General features: G+C 42.6%; 1 protein-coding gene and 2 long non-coding RNA genes across 5 annotated transcripts in view; 2 read left to right on the forward strand and 1 right to left on the reverse strand.

Moving 5' to 3' along the window:
- Window positions 1-20242, forward strand: part of HIPK2 (homeodomain interacting protein kinase 2) — a 174251-nt gene that overhangs the window by 5158 nt on the left and 148851 nt on the right. The gene's annotated exons all lie outside the window — the stretch shown is intronic.
- LOC121170826 lies at window positions 23-5570 on the reverse strand. Its single transcript, XR_005886059.1, has 2 exons — window positions 5422-5570; window positions 23-210 (listed from the first exon to the last, which is right to left on the reverse strand). It is a non-coding gene; the product is annotated as an uncharacterized LOC121170826 (long non-coding RNA).
- Window positions 6521-19184, forward strand: LOC121170827. The gene is made up of 3 exons (XR_005886060.1): window positions 6521-7319; window positions 15827-15831; window positions 19172-19184. It is a non-coding gene; the product is annotated as an uncharacterized LOC121170827 (long non-coding RNA).

The raw sequence follows: 20242 nt of genomic DNA on the forward strand, positions 1-20242 counted from the left end.
AGTGATGATCGGCAGGGTGTGATATGTGAGCTATTTTATTGTTCTCTGAACACGCAATTTCCCAGTGCTTTCTGGAAGTCTTATGACAATTCAAGCACCCAGGCTTGCTATCAAAGACAGGATAATGTCAGCAGACTTTATATAACCACCTATGCAGTGTGAACTTGAAAGTCCCAGGCTCGTAACAGTTCCGTTTCATACAGCAGTGCCCTGTTGGAGGAAGAAAAGAAGATTGTGAATGTGAAATGTAGGCGATTCTTAATTTTCCCCCTTACAGAGCTTCGTGATGATGATTGTGTCTTAGGCCCCACCTGCTGTTCTGCTTTTTGTCCCCGCTGCCCATGTGGGTTCAGGGCATGCATTCACTTGGCAAACATTGGTAAGGTAGGGTTGCTCTGTGCCAGGCCCTGTGCTAGGTAGGTTTTGGGGTTGTGGAAGTGACAGAGACTTGGCCTTGGCCCCTGTGCTCAAAGTGTTGAGTGGTAGGAAATGAAAGTCAAGAATTTTAAGTATGGACTGCTTGGGCCTTGAGTCTGACTTAAAGTGGATTTTTTTTTCTTCTTTTTTTAGTGACAGTACTTACTTTTTACAAGCTCATGTTTCATTGAGGTATAAAGGAAAGATTGTATTTCCCCATTCTCTCTTGAAATATTTTTTTCATTTGGATTCAAAAAGATTTTTTTTTTCTGTAAGTAGAAAATACTCATTGTGAAGTTCCTTAGAAATTTCTCAGGTGTTGCTATTTTTTCATTTGCAAATAATTCTGTCTTCCTCTTTTCGTTACATAAACTTTACATTCCTTGTCAATGCAAATATGCTTCTCACTTGCACCTGCTGGCCTGGAGTCCTGTGTTTGCTGCGTTTAGTATTACTGGCTGTGTTGCACATGGAACTCTGGCACCCACACGTGGCTATTGGAGAGGTGTTCCCTGCTTTGCTGCCCAGCTGAGCTCTTGTGTTTCAAGTGGCCTTGTGTGGCTCCTGGTGGGGAAGTAGATGGAGTGACACCCGTCTTGATCAGTGGCGAATTACCCAGAGTGGCTCACCCGGGGAGTTGTGGGAGAAGAAAAGGTGGGCTCTGCCCTTGGGGACGTGGAGATCACAAAGCAGGAGGCCTCTGGGGAGATGTGGTTTACTTCCTGCCCTCAGGAAGGTGAATGTCTGGCACTGGAGAACTTAAAATTGTCGGTTTGCTCATGTATTTTGTTTTTTCCCCTAGAAAAGGGCATTAGAAGTCCCTCAGTGACCAGTTCCAGTGTTCTGTTAACCTGATGGGTGAGACATTCCTGACCCTGGCTGAAATCTCACCTGCTGTCATTCAAACTGGTTTTCTTTCGCTCAGGTCCTTTCTCGAAAAACCTTTCATACACTTGAAAATAGTAACTGGGTTTCCGTAGCTTTTTCCTTACAGAGCCATTCTGTGTCCCTGACAGTATCTCCTTTGAACTCTCTCTAGTTTCTCCCCCAAAACAAAACAAAATATGCTGGTGATCAAAACTGAATATAGTTCTTTAATAATGTTCTCATTAGTACAGCTCATGTAAGAGAAATGACTTCAGGGTTCTTGCATCATTGTGAATCCCTGGAGGGTAAGAGCCATCTCTGAATCATCTTGGTATCACCTACAATAACCGTGCAGCCTTCATCCTAGTAGGTGCTTCATAAATACGTTATGAATTGACATTTCCTTTTAATAGATCTAAGTAATAACTTACTTCCCAGCATCCCTGGCTCGGTGACTCACATTCAGTTCACATCAACCTCACCCTCAAGTCTCCATTTCTCTCACACAGACTGCTGGCATCCCACTCCCTGACACAGCCACCCCTCTGTCTGATGCTGTTGGTTGCTTTGACTTTCATCCTGCTGCCTCCACCTGTTTGGAGTCTTAACAATCTGCAGATTTGACATACTGCAAGTGATGGACATGAGCATCAGAGTTTTGAATGACCGTTGGGAGACTCCAGGTGCATCCCGATGATTCAGTGGAGTGTCAGTTTGTCCAGGTTTACCAAGGGCAGATTCTGAATCAGCACAGTCCATACCTGTTTTACGGGGCTGTTGGAGGCAGGTGAGCTAGGTGTCTTAGAGCACAGGTCTGACTTCCTTCGGAGGCAGTGCTCCCTCACTCTGATCTGAAGCTGAGGGAAGAGGTGAGAGCAGCCTCAGTGTGGCCTGTGTGTTTCCTGATGGATTGACTTTACCATTAGAGAGCAGGCTCATAAAGTCACTGCAAAAAATGCAAAACCCCCAAACCAGCCTACAGTTTAAACTGTAAAATGATCTTGTGGTTTTACAATCATTTCTTTCTGAATTCAACACTGAACAGATTTGTAGGGTTTTGCAAGCGATCTGTTTGAGTAGTTCTCCCCTAACTGCTGTTGCCCTAGTAGTTTCTGATTAATTAAATGCCACCGTGCTTAAGCAGAATTAAGATTGATCGACTCTTCTGTGTGTGCTAGTGCTTTGGACTTTATAAAACCTTTGTCTCACACAGAAGGTGCTATAACGTATGAGCCGACAAGGGCATTCCCCCCAGGTAGTTCTGTCCATCTGCAGTGAAAGATTGCTGGGGAGTCTTCTGTAATATTGGTCAGAGGAGCACTTCCAGCCCACAGTTAGAAAGACTCCATCTGGATGAAAAAGACTCATTTGTATACTTTTTTATCACTTTCTTCCCATACCAGTATCTTCCTAAGATTTGATTTGTGCAATTGTTATTCATACTGTAAGATGATTTTTCCAAAGACTTAGCACAAGAAATAACTAATAAATAAATAAATCTTTTTAAAAATGTGGCTTTTTTTCTTGAAAACAAGATTTATGTATTTGAAAGGTGGAGTTACAGAAATAGAGACCGAAAGAGAGATCTTCCACCTGCTGGTTTACACTCAAATGGCCACAGAAAGGAGGCTCAGACCAGGATCCTGAAACTCCATGAGTTTCTCACACATGGATTGCAGGGGCTGAGTGCTTGGGCCATCTTCAGCTATTTTCTCAAATGTGTTAGCAAGGAGCTGGTTGGGGAACGGAGTAGCTGGAACTCAGAATGGATGCTTGAATGGGGTGCAGGTATTGCAGGCAGTGTCCTAACCCACTGCACACAAAGGCTTTCCAGGGCTCCAACAAAAACCAGCATGTGCATTTTTGCAAGCTTGCAGAAAGATATCAAGCTACACCTTCCTGAGTCTGTGTAACTGCATCTGCTCACCAGGACCCAAGATGATAGCAGAATCTTTGGGAAGAGAGTGGGTTTGAGAGGGACCTGGACAGGGAGAAATAGCAAGAAGGTGATTGAGATAGAGAGAGCGCAGGAGGAACACACACTTGTATGCAGCTTTATCCCCTCAACCACTTGTATCTGCAGCCACAGCACAGGCTGATTACTGACATTCATTAAGTATGACCTGCACCATCAGGAAAAGATTAATCGATGTTCATTATGTTCTGTTAACCGAGACTGGGAGGTTCTCTAATGTACTGCAGACATGAAAATGCTTACCATAAAGGAACTCTTGTGTGTGATTATACCATGACCTAAGACTACATCAAGGGTTAAGTTTCTGGTAGAAGGGAGAATTCATTTATGTAGATTAGTTTTGTGGATCAGCTTATTTCCAAGGAAGCTGGATAAATGAGATATTCCTATATAAAGAGACAACAGGAACAGTCAAAGCTCTTGTGCTGGCTTAACAAGGTGAGTAAGGAGAGTGCATAATGCAATTCATTTGCAAAGTAATTTTTGCTTGGCTGGAGTGGTAAGGCACAAAATAGAGCAGTGGATGAGAATGGTAAGTGTTTGGGCTCAGTTGTTGAAAGGTTTAAAAGGGGTTCTAATTCAAGAGACATTTTATGGTGTGGAGAAGGGGACCGATAAAATCAAAATGCTACTTGAACAAGGTAATTTTTACAGGCCTGTATGTAATAGAAGGAAGGAGGCAGCCTGGGGCAAGCCCAGCTGGGAGGTGGGGGAGAGCAGGAAGAGGTGAGCATGAAGGATTGGAGTGGGATCCCGTCGGGTCGTACGAGACTACCAGAGGGCTGTCATCTGGTCCAGAGGATTCAGTATTTGTTCTGTTTTGCTTTCCCCTCCATACTTGATGGCAGTGGTTTAGAATCAGGAGAACTTAAGTGGTGTTGGCAATACCATGATATTTACGATCATCCCTTAGTATCTTGGAGGAAAACCCACAGATACCAGACTCTGTGAATGCCCAGGTACTTAAATATACACACATCCTCCCATGTAGTTGAAATCATCTCTATATTACTGATACTCATAATAATAAGACAAATGCCATGTAAGTACTTGTCATACTGTATGGTTAAGGGAATGATGATGAGAATAAACAGTTCAGTACAACTGGTTTTTCCTGAATATCCTTATTCTGTTGCTGGGGCCATGGAGCTCTGGGTTGTGGAAAGCTTCTCTAAAAGTTTCTCTAAAACACCTCTCCTACATGGAAGTTTGCTTATCTCCTGCTACCTTTTGTTGGGTCACAGAAGAACCTTTGTGGGCCTTCACTTCTTCACTTGTTCTAGATGTTTAGCCAACATCCAGAACAGTGAAGAGGCTGGCCCAGTGTGGCACAGAGGCTGAGGGTGAGCAGGGCTCTCCTATACCCCGGCCCCCAGGCAGTGTGCGTGGGATTCCCAGAACCTCTACAGCCCCTGTGTGAGTGTCACTGGACTATGCCATCAAGTAGAGCTTCAGGTATCAGCAATCTCTTTGAGGCTGCTGAAGCCATTTCTTATTTTGCCCAGACCCCTAAGGAGCTGCTGCTGGAGTCCTCCTGGGCCCCCTTGCAGCCCCTGTGCTGCCCGAGCCCATCCTGAGGGAGGAGTCCCCTTTTTGCAAAGGAGAGCAGGGCTGCAATACCCTCAGCTCCAGCATTTAGTCTTCTATTAGGAAGTGGTTCCTTATGTTTCCCTGAGAAAGTTCACAGCTTGTCACCATGAGCTACTCATTAACAACAACAGCAGCAAAATCACAAGAGAGAAACCAGTAAAATCTTGATGAGTTTCACAGAGCCTGAAAGCACTTTGAAGTCGTTACACTTAAAAACAAAAAAACAAAAACACAACTGATTTCCTAAAGTACAGTTGATAGTTATTCTTTGCTTTCGGCAGAACCAAAATGAGTTTTTAGGCCTAACATTCTGACCCCAAACAGGCTTCTACTGGTGCATCTTTAGTGTGGTGTTGCTCCTGACCTGCCTTGGAAGTGTTTCAGCTTAAATGAGTGGCCTTTTGGAGCATTAAAACACACAGACTTTCACACTTAATTAAGGGCACAAGCAAAGAGCTGTCCTTGCCACCTGTGGTCCTGGGGCAAGAATATAACGCAAGGCCCCCAGCCTGCCACCCGTCCCATTCTTTTTCTGCTTCTGGTTTACATGTCCAAACCATGACCACCCCTACCTTTTTCTTGAGCCTACTGATGCTTTCTGCCACCTGGCACGTCTAAGTCTGTGCCTCCAGGTTCCGGGAAAGAGTCTGACAGTGGGCGTGAGGCCTTGGGACAGGGAATCCCACAGCTCTGGGTACACAGAGCCTGTTCTGGGAGAGGGTGGGTGCCCATTAGTGGCCGAGCCATATGCCTAGACCCTGGGAGCTCCTCTCCCCTGGAAGAGGGCGTGGCAGGGGCGTTGGCAGCATGAGCTCCAGGGCTAGAGCCCTTGTGCAGTGCAGATAAGGGGGACAACTTGCCACAAACATTTAGGCAACAAAGGCAACCTGAAACATTTCCTATTTATATAAGCGTTGGCTGTTGATTGCTTCAACGGCAAGCTCTGCCCTCCTTTTCTCCCTCCTCACCTTGGTCCTAGGTTTATAGTTGCTTAGTAAGGCATAGTTGAGGCAGTTGTTCAATGTGTTCCATAACTGGTATGTCCATCCCACTCATGAAACCTCACAGAGAACTCAGTGACCCTGACTGCTCTTCTCTTTGTGGGTCTCAGGTATTAGTAGACACGGCCTCTCCTTCTGTCATCCTTGATGGCATCTCCTGTCTGCTTCCACCCACTTATTATCTCCCCACAAACGCAGATTCCTTTCCCTACGTGTTTATTCTTTTGACTTTATAGGCCTTGATGTGGAATTTGCCTTACTACATACCTGCAGGTCTGACGGTCCTTGTGGACATACACCTGGAACTCTTTTGGAGGTGTATCTGTGTGGGGAACTTTTCTGGAGAAGTGATTCCCCAACATTTTTTTGGTCATCAGTCTCCTAGAAGGCCTTTTGAAATATACTAAAGGAATGCTGGCATTATGGTACAATGCGGTTAAGCCCTGACCAATGACACTTGCATTCCATATGGAAAAACCAGTTGGAGTCCTGGTTGGAACTTTAGCAGCTCCTCGTCTGATCCAGCTTCTTGCTAAGTGCCTGAGAAGCAGCAGAAAATGGCCTTAGTAATTGGGCTCCTGTCAGGCATGTGAGAGACCCGGTTGGAGTTCTGGCTCCTGGTTTCATTCTGGCTGGCCAGCTGGGGAGTAAACCAGGGGATAGGAAATTTGTCTCTATCACTCTGCTTTTCAAATAAATAATTCTTCAAAAAGGAAACATGCTAAGCCCATCCTCAGAGTTTCTAAATCAGTAGGCCTATGGAGAGGCTAAAAATTATATTTCCTATTGAGGGTCATTGTTCTGGAAGAACACATTCAGAAGGAAACAAACCACTAAATCATTACAATCAGAAGTTTTAAATCAGCTTTTCTTGGACATGTGAGAGCCAGAGACTTGGCATTAATATTATTCACTGTTCTAGTGCCTTTTGTCTCCAACTTCCAGAAACCATGGAACTAAGTAGACCCAGCCTCCCTACTTCTCATCTTCTAGGGCAGGTCAGCAAGTGCAGGAGCCAGTCTGTAGTCCATTCACATTGGTCCTGGAGCCCCAGAATAGAACAGGCAGATATTCTTCTCAACAGTAAATTATTAGTATTAACTAACATTTAAGAGCTCTGTGATTTTCTTCATCTACCGAAGAGGAAATTGAGGCTTTGAGATATGAAATAGTGTTTCCAGAGTCTCCTAACCAGTAATTGACAGAGCCAGAGTTTGAACCTGAGTTTGCCTGATGCCACAGCACACTCTTGTTTTGATGGGCAGGCTGCCTGCCTCTCCCAGGTGATCTGGAACAGTCCACAGAGCACAAAGCAAGAAGACACAAGACTAAACCCAAGTAATATGGATCTGAGATTCTCTTTGGAGAAGAGGCAACCAAGCTAGAGACCTCTAATGACAGGGTGTTAGTAACCTAAGCATAAATGTCACACTCTGTGGTCTCATTTGCTTCACAGTCATCATGTAGGTGTAAAGCACTTAGTCCAGTACTGGCACAGTGGAGGGGTCTGGTGAAGGACAGCCTAGCCATGAACCCTCTTTTGTTGATGTTGGTTTTTCAAAGACTTATTACTTTATTAGAAGGCAGAGTGACAGGAAGAAAAGGAAAAACACACGCATGCAGAAACTCACACATATACACACACGTACACAGATCTGTTGTCCACTGGTTTGTTCCCAAGCACTCCAGCATCCTGAAGCCAGGAGACAGGAACACCATCCAGGTCTCCCAGATGGGTGGCAGGAATCTGCTTCGGCTCTAAGCTACTGCCTCCCAGGAGCATTAGCAGGAAACTGAATCAGAAGTGCAGAGCAGCAGGAATTTAAATCAGGCACTCTTACAGGGGACATACACTCTCAGCAGCAACAGCAGAACCCGACCCTACCTCCAGTGAACCTTCTAGAACAGCAGAACAGATCAACTAAGAATAACTTTACTAAGACTGTAAAGAAAAAATGTTGTGAAAAGATGATTGGAGCAGTAAATACCTAAAGAACCTTTGCCATTGCCACCTCTGTTCTGAGATTTTACAGACATGAATTCATTGAGTTCTTGCGCTAGTGCTCCATGGTGGGCTCTAGTTCCACCATGTTCTAAGTGCAGGACTAGATTGACCCCAGGTCGTCTACATCCAAAGATCATAACAGTGACTACCAGCTTGTAGCTACATCCTAGAGAATCTTCCCAGGTCCTTCCCAGATGAGGATATGAAATGTGTAAATTTGCCAGTTTTCTTCTGAATGTGAATGGACTTGGTTTCAGTTAAAATCTGAATAAGTCTCTTAACTTTTGAGAAACTGATTTCTCTTGCTTCTCTGGAAAGATAAGGTGGCAGGTGAGCATAGAATAGTCAGATCTAAAAGGTAAGAGTGCAGCGCAACCGGCTCTTGAAAATATGAAAACAGACCCATAAAGCTTAAAATTTGGCTCACAGTTTGACAGACACATCCGTGGGGCAGAGTAGGTGAGCCAGATTTGAGGCCCTGTAGTCTGTGAGCATTTAACAGATGATGCAGGAAGTACCGCAAAGCAACAGGGAAAGGAAAACTGATTAGACAAATGGGAGTGGGACATTGTGACAGCAATTTGAAAAATCTCAACAGGTCTCATCATCTCTCATCGTTACACCACCATAAATTCTACCTGATTAAAATAAAAAAATTCAACAACAACAAAAAATCTGTTTATCTTGTTCAGAATGCCAAGGACTCTTCCAGGTCCTGGATATAGAGTAATTAATGAAATGCATAAAAATCCCTGTCCTGAAGCAGCTTGCCTTTTAGTAGATAGAGGCAAATTATACACAGTTTGAAAGAACTTGAGGAGCTAGCAAAGTGTTGTGGCAGGTTAAGTCTCTACCTGCAATGCCAGCATCCCATTAGAGTACTGGTTCGAGTCTTGGCTGCTCCATTTCCATCCAGCTCCTTGTTCATGTATCTAGAAAAACCAAGGAAGATGTTTCAAATGCTTGTGCCCTTGTTACCCATGTAGAAGATCTGAAAGAAGCACCTGGCTTCATCCTAGCCCATCCTTGGCCATTGTAGCTGTTAGGGAAGCCAACCAGCAAATAAAAGATCTCTGTCTAATCTGTAATCTGCCTTTCTAATAAATTAACAGTTTTTTTAAAAGCTGTATTTATTTTTATTGGAAATTCAGATATACAGAGAGGAAGATCTGTCCACTGATTCACTCCCCAAGTGGCTGCAATGGCCAGAGCTGAGCCAATCCGAAGCCAGGAGCCAGGAGCTTCTTCTAAGTTTCCCATGTGGGTGCAGAGTCCCAAAGCTTTGGGCCATTCTTGACTGCTTTCCCAGGCCACAAGCAGGGAGCTGGATGGGAAACAGGATTAGAGCTGGCACCGATGTGGGATCCCAGTGCATGCTAGGCAAGAACTTTAGTTGCTAGGCTACTGTGCAGGACCCAAACAGTTTTTAAAAAGAGGTTGAAGGGGCCCGGCGGCATGGCCTAGCGGCTAAAGTCCTCACCTTGAACACGCCAGGATCCCATATGGGTGCTGGTTCTAATCCCGGCAGCTCCGCTTCCCATCTAGCTCTCTGCTTGTGGCCTGGGAAAGCAGTTGAGGACGGCCCAAAGCCTTGGGACCCTGCACCTGTGTGGGAGACCCAGAAGAAGTTCGTAGATCCTGGCTTTGGATCGGCATAGCATCGGCCGTTGCAATCACTTGGGGAGTGAATCATCGGACGGAAGATCTTCCTCTCTGTCTCTCCTCTCTGTATATCTGACTTTCCAATAAATAAATAAAGTCTTTAAAAAAAAAAAAGGTTGAAGGAGTGAAGACTGGAGAAGGCTGATTAATGGGTGCCAAGTTAGAAGTTCTGGTGTTCTGATGCCCAGTAAGGTGATTATAGATAATGATGGTTTACCTTTTTTTTAATGCAAAAAGATTTTGAATATTGGCATTTTGGTACATTCAGTTATGTCACTACCCAAAACAGCTCACTATAAATACACCTGAGAAAGTAGTGGATAATGGCCCAAATCTTGGACCCCTGCAGTCACAAAGGAGACCGGGATGAAGTTCCAGATGCCTAGCTCTGGCCTGGCCCAGTTCCAGCTGTGGCAACCATCTAGGGAATGAACCAGCTGATGGAAGCTCTCTGTTTCTCTGTGACTCTACTTTTCAAACAAATTATTAAATCTTAACAAAAGACAAAGAACTTTTAGAAGAGATGGGTTGGCTTTCCCTGGTTTGAACATTGTGCAGTGTATACATGAATTGAAACATTACATGGTATTAAATAAATAAGAACATAAATAAGTGCAATTTAAAAAAATATTTATGTGAAAGGCAGAGCCACATATATAGAGAGAGGTAGATAGAGATATATGGAGAAAGGGATTTTTCCACTACTGGTTCACTCCCCAAATGGCCTCAGCAGCTTGGGCTGGGCTAAGCCAAAGATAGGAACCAGACGCCTCACATGGATACATGGGCCCAAGGCCTTGGACCAGCTTCACTGCTCTCCCAGGCCCATCAGCAGGAAGCTGGATTGGAAGTGGAACAGACAGGACACGGAGTAAGGATCATATGGAATGCCAGTGTTGCAATCAGTGGCTTAACCCAGCTTAACTCGTCGCACAACAATAACCAACCAGTATGCACATTTTTTATGTATCACTTTAACAAAAGCTTGAAGGAAATAGAAGTGGCTATTTTTATCAGACTTCTGGAGGGGTTGAAATTTCTAAGATTAGAACATGGAGGAAAATATCATTAGTTTTGTCAGTATAAACAGTCCTCAAATGTTCAGGTTATTTCTAATATTACTGTCATGAATTATTCCTCAGGATAATGTTATGTAACATTAAGGCTTGTCTGAATTCCAGGGTAGTTTCACCAAAACAGATTTACTAGTTTAAGGAGTGTTAACATGTATCAGGCTCTAGATACATATAACTAGATAAGGACTTAGTTTAACCCATCTGATCATTTGAGAAGTAACAGTTCATTGCTGAACTCAAGCCTGGGTTCTGTTCTCATTCTGCTTTTTCTCCTCGGGTGACATATCATCTCCAGGCTTTTAGTGCCATCTATATGTGTCAGTGACTCTGAAATTTTATCTTTATCTGCACTTCTCTGAGCTACAAAGTCCTGAAGCCAACAACCTAGTTGATGTCTCTATTCAGATGTTGTTTTTTGTCTCCCTCACTCTTCCCTTCTCTTCTCTTTCCCATTTGAAAGGCAGAGCAACAGAGAGAGGGAAAGCCTGAGAGAGTGACACTTGCTAACCACCAGTTCACTCCCCGCACGGCTGTAATAGCCAGGCTGGGCCAGGACCTCTGTTCTGATCTGCCACATGGGTTGCTGCAGCTCAGGTTCTTGGGCCACATGCTGTGCTTTCTCAGGTATGGGATCTGGAAGCCAAATGGGAAGCAGAGTAGCTGGAACTGGCTCCAAGCTACAGGACATGGGGGTCACAAGTGGCAGCCTAACCCTCTGCATCATCACACCAGTCCCTGTGTTTCTTTTTGAAAATGATTTAATATATATTGTTGACTCACTAGCATCAAACTCAGCCAAGAGCGCTGTAACTCATGCCTGAGTGAGCTTAGCTGGCACAGATGTCTGCTAATAAGGCACAGCGCAGCCATCTCAACGCTGAGCCACACCAGATAGCACTCGAGCTCTGTGAACTTGTGGGCCATTTTCAACAGTGAAATAACCGGCAAAAACACAACCGTGCTAAAACTGTGGTGCCATATAGAATGGTTAAAGGATGTTCATTTGTAGTAGGGGCTGGAGAAGGCAAAGGTTCGCCTTGTTAGGCCTCAGATGAGCAGGTGCGTGTGAGTAGCTCAGCAAATTTTTGTTGCTCTGACTTAGTAAGCTAGTGAATTCACAATCACAGAATTGGAGAAAAATGAATGTGGACTGTACTGCTATAAACCCATCCCTCTTTGTCTGCTGCCACCCCCAGCCCAGGGGTGACAACGTTCCAGCCATGTGATGTGTGGTTTCTGCTGTACCTCCTCAACAGGTTAATTTGAGTGTGAAAGCACCCAGGCAAGGCCTGAAAGAGGAGGTGGAGTTGCGATCCAGTGAAACTTTCTTTACAGAAGCAGACTTGGAGTGCAGTTGGGCCTGCAGGCTCTAGTTGAGATGCTCGTGTCTCACCTGGCCTGACCTCTTATCTTGTCCCCTCACACTGTTCCTCAGCCTCCCCATTGATTTCCCCTAGTGATAAGAAGTGTGGAGTTGGTCTTGGCACACTTGAGATGTCCGGCTGCTTCCCAGCATACCTGGAATGCAGTCCCCAGTCCTAGATAACCTGAGTTACATCACAGTCCCTGCTGGTTTCTCAAGCCCATTTGACCCCAGTCTTTCTCTCACTTTGCTACATGCTGGGTTCTTTGAGTTGGTTCCCAGCTGTTTCCTGCACAAGAACTTTATCCTTACAAAGACTTGCCCATCTGTAATGCTCTTCTCTTCACCTGGATATCCTGGCTCACCCTGCAATCAGACCTGAAATGTAGCTTCCTCTGGTAGGCTTCCTCTGACCTTGCAGTGCAAATCATGTTATACCTCTTTTAATCTCAGAGCTCTGACTCTTAGCCTTCATAAAACTTACACTTCCCAGCCATCTAGTTATCCGTGTGTGTTTGTTTTCCGAGCTCCATGAAGTTAGGAACTTTTCTGTGGTGGTTTGTGTCCTCTGCCTTGTGGCTGTTACACATGTCATGGATACTTCCTGCAGCTTACCAATCAGTGACTGATGGTACCACAGTCTTTTGTGTGTAACGTCACAGTAGAGGAAGCTGCTGCCCTTTTTAGAGTGTGCAGCGTATCTTCTGAAATTTACACGGTGATGCTTAGAAACAAAGTTACCATTGTAAATAGTGTTAAAGGGTGATTCTGAGATTGGTGATGTTCTGCCAACAGGAATACCCGAGGCTTTCTTCCTGGGACTTGAATGCTGTCTTAAATCCTATCAGCCTCCCTTTTCCTCTGGAATTTTCTGGAATTTTGCTGGTAAGGTATTCAAACCAGGAAGTAGAGTTAAAGTGTGCTTGAGGCAGCATTTCAGCACCTCTTTAAAAAAAAGTTCTCATTTCTTCTCACAAGGCCTCACCCCAGCCCTCTCAGATTCTACCCCCCTCACCACCCCTATAACATTGTTACTTTCTGGAGAAGTCAAGGAAGCCTTGCCTCACTTCCCTTTTCTCACCCCACACATACTCTCTTAATATAGATGTGTACAATTTTTTTAAAAAATAAAATATATTACTATTTCCTGACTTTTTTGGTTAACAGGTTCCAACATTTTTGTACTTCAGTAGTAAAGTCCTATGCAAATTTCCATAATCAGCCCTCAAATATCCTTTGAAACTAGTTTGTTGAAATGAGTATCTAATCAGACCCATGCCCTCTGTCTGATTAGGACTTCTTAGCCTTTTTTTTTTTTTTTTTTAAACCTAGCGTTGTCTCTTATCAGAGTAATGGACTCTTGCTGGCTGTATGGGCTTGCTCCCTTGTGATAGGGTCGATTTCTTCATCCTCTGATTTCCTGTATCTGAAGGCATGCTGTATTCAAGTTCATTGTTTGGACTTAACTGCACCAGAGGTGATTTCAAAAAAACTTCACTGTCTGTCCCTGAAAAGGCCCACTGCTAGTGATGCTGAGATGGACCCCTGGTTCGAGGTTGTGTCGCTCTTGAACCCTCCATTGTCCATTACATTTTCCTCCTTGAGAACTGAAGGGCATCTGTGTGGTGGAGCTTTGGTATACAGACAATTTACTTAATTACCATGGCATCAGATGATCATTCTTGCCTGGATCCATACTTGAAGTTTTGTGAGCCATTTTTCTGATTCTTTGACTTCCTCTATAGAATAGAGCTTTTCCCTCATTTGTCGGGGCTATCTGGTTACTATGACATTAGTTCCAGCTGGAAAGGCGGGAGCTCTTGTAAGATTTTTCTTCTAATTACTATTTCTGGATTAGGAATTCTGCAGTAACTTCTTTGACTAGTGACCTGAGTTTTCCTTCTTTGCCATGCAGTCATGAACTTTATGGACTTGGTACTTTTGGCTTCATCATTAGTCTCTTATTACAACGTTGGGTAGCAGGACCCTTTCAGCAAGCTCCTGTGACTTTATAGCAGGGCTTCCATAATCTTGAAAAGCTTTCTTGCCTTGTGGTGTGAGATGCCCCATCTCATATTGCACTTTTCAGAGGTGTTAGACTACGGTATCAGTGGTAATGGAGACCACAGCCAGGACTTGGAAGTGCTTATTACTGTGGGGTTGACTTGTTTTTATCGTATTTCAGTAGACTGAGTCAGAGATCAGGTTGATCTTTCATCTGCCTGTTTACTCTTCAAATGGCTACACTGGCCAGAGCTGGGCTGGTCTAAAGCCAGGAACCAGGAGCTTCTTCTGGATCTTCCACAAGGGTGCAAGGATGCAAGGACCTAAGCCATACTCCACTGCTTTCCCATTCCACAGTCAGGAAGCTGGGTCAGAAGTGGAGCAGCGGAAACGGTGCCTATATGGCATGCTGGTGCACAGGCACAGGTTTAGCATGCTATACCGTCATGCTGGCCTCTGTTTAATTTAGATGTAACATCCCTGTGCTTTCTTTGGTTTCATCGTTGTAATTCCTTTTTCCCATGCAGAAAATCTTTATTTTTTTCTTTAGCCTACAGAGAATTTAGTTTTAGAATGCTAACATTTATATTATAAAAATGGAGCTTTAACATTTCTTTGTATTTTGTTTTATCCTTAGAATGTATCCCACCAAGGGTATTTATTTAAAATGTCATCTTCTGAAGTCTCTAGGAATAGATTCTTACTCAGAGTGACTGTCATTAGTTTAATATTAAACATAGGCTCAGAGCTTATAATTTCTTTACAATTTAATAAAAAAAATTTCATTGAGCTTTTTAAAGATAAGTATGGATTTAACATGACTGAAAGACCAAAATCATGCAGATATTAAATCTGGATGATGATATCTAGGAATTTGATGAGTTATCCTGTCTTTATTTCTTTATGTTTAAAAGTTAGAATAATTAAGCATAATATATAGAGGCATACAGGAAGAAATCTTGGCATCTTCACTCTGTTTCTTCGTGGGTAACTATTTTGTTTTAGAGGGCTAACCCTTTTAGCCTTTGTACAGGTTGTGTGTTTGTGTGTATATTATTTTATTTTATATAAAGTGTAATCTGCATTCTCTATCTTAAGATCATATTCCAGAACTCCCTCCAGTTAGTTCATACAGATTTTCTTCGGTCTTTTTATGGCCACAAAGTATTCCAGTTCTCTGTTCTTTATAAGTCATCTGGAATAGGTAATCTTGTCTGCATGTCATTTCACATTCAAGCAGGTGCATCTAGAAGTTAGGTTAGGTTTTTGTTGTTGTTGTTCTTGTTTTGTCAAAGGATAGCTACATCTGTAGCTTTCAGAACATACTGGAAAATTTCCCTTGTGAGGTTTGTTCCGTATTTCACTCCTACAAATAATATATGAAAGTGCCTGTTATCTTCCTCTTTGTCTCTCCTCCTTTCTGTACATCTACCTTTCCAATAAAAAAATAATAAAATAAATAAATTTTTAAAAAGTGTTCCCCTAGAACGGTATTCACAGACTCTATTGTCAAATGTTTTAATAGTTGCTGATAGATAAGAAATGATATTTCACTGAAGTTGTGATTTATATTTATTTTGTTATAAATGAGAGTAAATATCATTTTATTTAATGTTATATTTTTATGAATTGCATTCTATACTTTAGACATTTTCTCCTGCTTGCTTTGGCAGCACATATACTAGACATTTCCTCACTGTATTCTTAACCAGTTTTTAATTTCTAAAAGCTCAGTGTATATTATCTTTAATATGAGCTTTCTTTCCACGATTCATGTATAAAGTTTGATTCACTGATGTTGAAATTTTCCCATTTGAAAGTGTCTTTATGTTTATTCCATCAAATTCATGGCTTCTGTATTTTGAGTCAGAGTTAGAAGGACTTTTCCTACCTGTGTTTTCATGACCCTTTGGGTACTTCAGTAATTTCATTTTTTCTCCCACTTATTTGTTGGTTTGTGCAGTTGGTTGTCCTGAAGTCCATCCTGGGGCTTGGCTGTGCCTTTCTGTTTTCCCAGTACTTACTTGGCTCAACATCTGTTTCAAAGTCTGTTTTTCCCATGGTGTCATAGTGTTTGCTATATCCTACACTAAATTCTATAGGTTTGGGGGTTCATTTCTGGACTGTATGTATTTTTCCATTGCTTGTTAATTATTTTACAGCTATATTGTCTCTTAATATTTGAAAGGACCAATTCTCCCTCATTGCTCTTCCATGTAAGTCATTTCCTGGTTATTCTCCATGTTTGTTTTTCCGTATGAACTTTACAATCAAAAAAAACCTGTTGATGTTTTCATGGAGATCACATTATATTTAGAAATTGCTTAGCAGAATTAACATCTTTATAAGGTAGAATCTTCAAAACATTATGTTTTCTTCTTTTTCTATGCATTTCTTAGCAATGTTTAAAAATGTTCTGTGTATAGCTTATATACATATTTCTTATTAATTTCTATAAATAATATCTTTCCAACTAATTGCTTGCTTGCATTCTTCTGATTGTTTACATGCATGGAGACTTTTTATTTCCTTGTATATATATATTTTTAGATTTACTTACTTATTTAAAAAGCAGAGTTACAGAAAGAAGGAAGTAGAGAAAGATATCTTCCATCTGCTGGTTTACTCCCCAAATGATGACAATAGCAAGGGCTGGGTCAGCCAAACCAGGAACCTGGAGCTGCATCTCGGGCTCCCACATGGGTGCATGGGCCCTTCCACTGCTTTCCCAGACACATTGCCTAGGAGCTAAATTGGAAATGGAGTAGGCAGTACTCGAACCAATGCCCAATAGGATACCAGCATTGCAGATGGTGACTTAACCTGCTGAGGCACAATGCCAATCTCATTTCCATATGTATTTTGACAACTTTTTACATATTTAAGGTATACAGTTCAGTGATTTTAATGCATGCATAGATCTGTGCAACTATTACTGCTCTGTAATTTTACATTTTTCATCGTTCTAAAAAAGAAACTCTACCCATTACCATCCTCCCCCAACCCCTGGAACTAACTAGTTTACTTTCTATTCTGGACATTTTGTGTAAATGGAAACATATAAGATATGGTCTTTTGCAACTGGCTTACTTCACTTAGCATACTATTTTTGAAATACAAGCATGTTGTACAAACCAATGTCTTTTTTAGGGTAGCTGTCCTTCAGAGCATAAAATGCTATCTTAATTGTGGCTTTGATTAGCTGATTTCTATGTGTAATTTTCTTTCAAGACCCACTTGAGAGAGTTTTTTTTTAAAGACTTGTTACTTATCTGAAAGAGTTACAGAAACGGAAACAGAAGAGACAGAGACAGAAAGGAGGGAGAGGTCTTCCATTTACTCACTCACTCCCCAGGTGGCTGCAGTGGGCAGGGCAAGACAGGCCAAAGCCAGGAGCCAGGAGCTTCATTCAGGACTCCCAAGCTCCCTTCTGCTATATTCCTTAGGCCATTAACAAAGAGTTAGAATGGAAGTGGAGCAGCTGGGAAGGAGCCAGTGCCCAAATTGGCCACCAGCATTGCAGATGATGGCTTTACCTACTGTACCTCAATGCCCATCTCCAGCTTTTGTGAGATTTCTTGAATGTGAAAAATGGGATTTCAATTCTGAATCTCCACTCCCTGCCATAGTGTTTGGCAAATATTTAATATACAATAATTGCTTATTAATGGAATGATTGCATTTATTATATTTCTAGGTCACCTCTACCCTGTAGAAATATTTATTTATCTAATAGATAAATAAAACACAGTGACAGGAAGAGAGAGAGAGATCTTCCATCTGCTGGTTCATTCCCCATATGCCCCCAACTGCCAGAGCTGAGCCAAGCCAAAGCCAGAAGCCAAAATTACATCCCCAGCTCCCATATGGGTGTCAGGGCCCAAGTACTTGCGGCATTCTCTGCTGCCTTCCTAGATGCGTAAGCAGGAAGCAGAGCAGCAGGGACACAAACCACTGCTTAGATATGGGATACCAACATTTCAAGTGGCAGCTTAATTAGCTGTGCCACAACAGTCCCAGCAGCTCTACTGTTTAGAGATAAAATGTGGTTTAGCACATGTAAGTTTTGTTTTTTGTTTTTCCCTAGGTAAGATGTAATTAGAAGGTGTGTGTGTGTGTTTTAATCTGTTATGTCAAAGAGCCTAGTAAAAGCCATTTTGTATGATATGTGGTTATAATGATCAGCATTACTCCTTCTTATATTAAAATGACTGAGCATTGCTGGTAGATGTCCAAAAGCTTCATTATCTTTACGGGAGGATAATTCTCAGCCCTAGATTCTATCATTATTAGACACTGCTTGGCCACATACATAAAACAGAAGTGAGAAGTTAGGTGAAGTTGTTTGTCTGGGACTGGCAATAGGGAGTTTTGCATGAAATCAATGACTTCATATACATTCAAGAAGTCTTCAGCTTACTGAGGGCTGTGTTCCAGTACTTGTTTGTTTTTTTTTTTTAAAGGGGATTTCATACACGTTATTGTTTATAACAGAAAGAGTGAGAATCATTTAAGATTTGCCTATCAAGATGGCCTTGAAGAACATAGAAGAGAACGTACATAGCTCTCGTGCATATGTGAGACAGTGAGTATATGAGGAAGCTGTTCTTTCCACTCAGTTTTGCTGTGATGCATAAACTTCTCTAAAAACAAATGTAATACACAAAAATTTCAATAGAATATTGCTGAAATACGTGCATTTTGTAGGAAAAGGGGAATATTAAGTGTCATAAAAATAGTATTGAGGAAAGGTATTTCAGTTGGGTCATGTCATATTTACAATGTGTTTTTGCAGCAGACTTTTGACATTGCCCATGGATTTAGACGTTGACAGTATTGCATTTGCCCCAGTTTTGTTTTAAAATGTGACTAAAAAAGAGAGAGAGAGAGAGATTTATTGATTCATATTAGAAAGAGACAGAATGACAGATAGAGATCTTCCATCCAATGGTTCATTCCCCAAATGGGCCACAACAGCGAGGGCTGGACTGTGTTATAATCAGGAGCCAGGAATTCTATCCAGTTCTCTCTCATGGGTGGCAAGGACCTGGATACTTGAACCACCATTCACTGCTTAACAAGATATATTAGCCAGGAGCTGGATTGGATGCAGAGTAACCAGAACATGCACCTGTTTCTAACATGGGCTAAGGGTATCTGGAGTGGCTGCTTAACTCACTGTACCACAGTGCAGAAGAAGTAGGGGAATAGGCAGGTAGTGAGTCCCCTTGGGGCCTCAACAGCACTCACTTCTCCTCGGAGACAGCAGGATAGAAGAGGACTAATTGCTGTCTGTTTTATGGACTATTTATTAGACCATTGACGAGGGCACTCTTAGCTTACAGGGACAGAAACATAGTTTTAAGTGCTTAAAATAGACAGGGAAACTCAGTGCCTGTAAGAAGCACTTGTGAGGTGTGCAGGTTAACTGCACAGAATCACTTGCTGTACTTTTCTTTGCACTCTCCACAATGTGCCCACAGTGTATTGGTAAAGTGGATGCCACTATTTCAGGCAGCACATCCAAACTTAGCAAGATGCTTGGCAAAAAGAGAGCATGTCTTTCTAGTTGATCTTTATTTATTTATTTTTAATATTTGTGTTTATTTATTTGAAAGGCACAATTAGCAAGGAAAAGATCTTTCATCTGCTGATTTACTCCCCAAGTGGCCACAGTAGCCTCCTTTCCTAGGTGACTCTAGGTGACTTGTTTTGGTAAGAACAAGGAGGCTTGTCCCAGAAGTTTGCTACTGACCTCCCATGCCATCTCATTGGCCGCGAGGTGTCCCGTGCCGAGACTTAAGTCCAATCATGGACAGGAGTAGAATGAACCCCAGCTGAGTGAAACTGATCAGAATGTGTGTACCCCTAGACCTGGAATAAGGTCGTGTTCCCTAAGGAACACTGTGTGGTACGGGATGCTTTTACAGTGAGTGTGGAGAGTTCTACTGTAGCTGTGTCCTCTTTGCTGTCAGCAGTGCCTGCTAGACTCACTGTGTCATCTCCAGGAAGCCACATCCCCTCTCCGTTTCCTCGTTAGCACAGAGCATCGAGTGGCCCCCTCTTGCCTTGGAGTCCATCCTGCCTTTCCCTCCTGTGCCCTCCTACTTCCCCAACCCTCCCCAACCCTCCCCAAGGGCTGCTTTCTGCAGAGAAGTCTCTTGTCAAACCCTCTGTGGCTTGTGCACAGAAGTGATGATGCCTCCTCAGGTGTGGCAGCCTGTTTTACTGGTTAGGAAACTCATTATTGTCTAGAAGTTAATTTGTAGAAGTTTTTAGGTG

This window comes from Ochotona curzoniae, unplaced genomic scaffold (assembly GCF_017591425.1).
Source record: "Ochotona curzoniae isolate NIBS_2020 unplaced genomic scaffold, NIBS_Ocur_1.0 scaffold_2476, whole genome shotgun sequence".
Classification (NCBI taxonomy): Eukaryota; Metazoa; Chordata; class Mammalia; order Lagomorpha; family Ochotonidae; genus Ochotona; species Ochotona curzoniae.